The following is a 3,454-nucleotide window of genomic DNA, read 5'->3' on the forward strand; positions in this document are numbered from 1 at the left end:
CCAAGCAGCATATTACTTGTATATGGTGGCTGGTGGGATAGCTAAGCGGTAGACTACTTGAATAACATACATGAGGTCCTGGGTTCCATCCAAAACACTGCTGAAAAAATAAGCGAGATAGCTATCCAGTCACTGTTACTGTCACCATCACCATCACCCCACCCTATTTTAAATCTCTCTTCCAGCACATAATTAATTCCATCTGTTGAAAGCCAGTTCCAACATCCATGTAACTGAGGAATGTAACAAGGTATGGTGGTGATGATTGGGGTCAGTACTCATAACCACTGATGGAGCCCACACACATGAACACAGCAGAGGGAGATTTAGGGGGTCAGCACTGCTGATGAAACAAAACATTATCATCTGGGGCTGGCAAGAGTGTCCAGAAAGAAACTCTGAACTCTTTTAACTCTTAAGAGGCATGTGAGAAAGAAAAGGAGAGAGAGAAAGGAGAAAAAGTCATACACACACACACACACACACACATACACACACACACACTTGTACACTCTGGCAGGGCCTGACCACCTATTTCAAAAATTTCACAAGTGCACATGCATACTTATATACATACACATATACCTGCATATGTTTGTATGCTCATATATATATAGACATATGGACATATAGACATATTGAACATACATACAGACAGACTATGTAGACATATATATTGTACATACATATAAGCAGACATGTAGACATATATACTTTTTTCCTTAATCACAAATCTGCCCTAAGCATATTTCTCTTCTTAGTGAAAGTTATAAAAGTTTACTGCATTCCTTATTATATATCCTTTACTTACTATTCTATGAAGAAGAGGCCTATTCTAGTCTTGATTTTAACCTTATTATATCTTTCTTGCAAAACAACTAAAACCATCACCTTAAACTTTCTTCTTAAAATTATTTGAACGAAACGAGGAAATCTACAAAGTTATTAATACATCTAAACAGCATTATTATATAAAAGTACATCTTCATATTAATCTACAGGAAATTGGCCTATCACCCAGGAAGTAATTACATCAGCCTATAGATAGTTAGGTTCTCCTAGTGTCCATTCATACCAAGCCAAATCAATGAGGAGCATGGCAATGATGATCATGAGAAGGCACATCAGTAGCAAGAAGCAATCCTTTGACAAAGTCTCTGGGACTGTGCCTTCTAGAGTGCACCCACTGCAGCCATGCAAAACGATGTGCCACCTCCAGAAAGCTCACTTGCTTGCCATATCTTTTCCTGGATGGCTTCTGTCATCTGTCAGATGTGATCTGTTTTTAAGACAGAATCTACCCTTGTAACCCAAGTCTGGAAACAAACAAAACATCACCCCTCTGGGGCCTGAGATACTTGAAATTTTGCTTCTACCCACAACCCTGAAAAAAAGAAAGCAAGGGGGGAAAAGCTGCCCAGGAACTCCCAGTTGTCCTGTTTTTGTCTCCCAAGTGCTAGGATTATAGGCATGGGCTACCATACAAAACGTATCTGCTATGTTCTGTATCTGTTCATTATTTCTCTCCTCTCATAAGATTGAGGTCCCTGGAAACAAATAAATTACCAAGATCCTCAACACCCAGAACAGGTGCAGATTGATCAAGAAATTTATTTAGGGCTGGAGAGATGGCTCAGCAGTTTAGAACACTGATGGCTCTTCCAGAGGTCTGGAATTCAATTCCCAGCAACCACATCTGTAATGGGATTCAATGCCCTCTCCTGGTGTGTCTGAGGACAGCTACACTCTGAGGCCAGCCCGCTCTACAGAGCAAGTTCCAGGACAGCCAAGGCTACCCAGAGAAACCCTGTCTGGAAATAGAAGAAAAAAAAAAAGGAAATATATTTAACAAACACGAATTCATATTAATGCCATTACTGAGGCACCGGGGATGAAGTGGGTGGGGCAGACGATCATTTGGAACCTGGGACACGCCTGACAGATCCCATGTGGACTGTGGTACTAAGTGAAATAATTTCTCTAAGGATGCTACAAACTATGGGCCATGGGAAATGGAGGAAAGAGTCCCTGTGGCACGAGGTGGAGGTGCAGAGCAATGCAAACCCTTGCTAAGGCAGGGTCTTTTAGGATAAGGAGGTTGGAGCGAAGAGGTGGCTCAGTAGTTAAGAGCACTGTTGCTCTTGCAAGAGAACTGGGTTTGATAGCTCACAACCATCTAAAACTGGAACTCCACTTCCAGGGGATCCGATGCCCTCTTCTGACTTTGGAGAGTACCAGGCATACACATCTGAACATACACACGTGAAAGACACATATATAAGAATAAATAATTCAAAAAAACAAATAATTCGTTTTTAATTTTAAGAAAGGGATGAGGAGCCGGGCGTGGTGGCGCACGCCTTTGATCCCAGCACTCGGGAGGCAGAGGTAGGCGGATTTCTGAGTTCGAGGCCAGCCTGGTCTACAGATTGAGTTTCAGGACAGCCAGGGCCACACAGAGAAACCCTGACNTGAAAAACCAAAAAAAAAAAATGCTGTCAGTTTTAAATTTGTGAAGGTATCCCCATAATTGCCATTATTTCCAATAAATGTGTGCTGTGAAGAGACACCATGACCAAGGCAATTCTTTTTTTTTTTTTTTTTTTTTGGTTTTTTCGCAGCTTTGACAACAAACCTGGAGAGAAAGATACCAGGAAAATAAACTTATTCATGCATGAAAACCTAAAATAAGTGAGGATGACTTGAAATATTTTTAAAATAATTTACTTTCATTTTATGTGCATTGGTGTTTTGCCTCTATGTGTGTTTGTGTGAGGGTGTTGGATCCTAAACTGGAGTTTTAGACAGTTGTGTGCTGCTATGTGGGTGCTGGCAATTGAACCCAGGTCCCTTGGAAGAGCAGTTAATGGTCTTAACTCCTGAACCATAGCTCTGGCCCTAAGTGGAAAGAATTTTAAAAAACTGAAGAAAGAAGACCCTAGAAGATATAAATACTTTCATGTTTACAGTTTGGGGAAGTTGATGTTGTAAATGTGGCTATGTTACTGAAAACAATATGAAAGTTCAATACAGTTCTTATATAAACCATGATAATTTTTTTCAGAAACAAAAGAAAATTCAACATAAAATCAATAGATATCAGAGCTGGGTGTGGTGGTGCGCGCCTTTAATCCCAGCACTCGGGAGGCAGAGGCAGGTGGATTTCTGAGTTCAAGGCCATCCTGGTCTACAGAATGAGTTCCAGGACAGCTAGGGCTACACAGAGAAACCCTGCCTCGAAAAAAAATAGATATCAGAAAAATAGAATTGACAGCTTCATATTTTCTGTTTGGGCATTTATTACAAAGCTGTAGTCATCTAAGTAGTATGATACTGGTGCAGATACCAAATAAAAACCATAAAACAATCAACTAGAATAGAGATCCCAGAGATGAACTTACTCACTCTTTCTTTCTTCTTTCTTTCTTCCTTCCTTCCTTCCTTCCTTCCTTCC

This window comes from Mus pahari, chromosome 10 (assembly GCF_900095145.1).
Source record: "Mus pahari chromosome 10, PAHARI_EIJ_v1.1, whole genome shotgun sequence".
Classification (NCBI taxonomy): domain Eukaryota; kingdom Metazoa; phylum Chordata; class Mammalia; order Rodentia; family Muridae; genus Mus; species Mus pahari.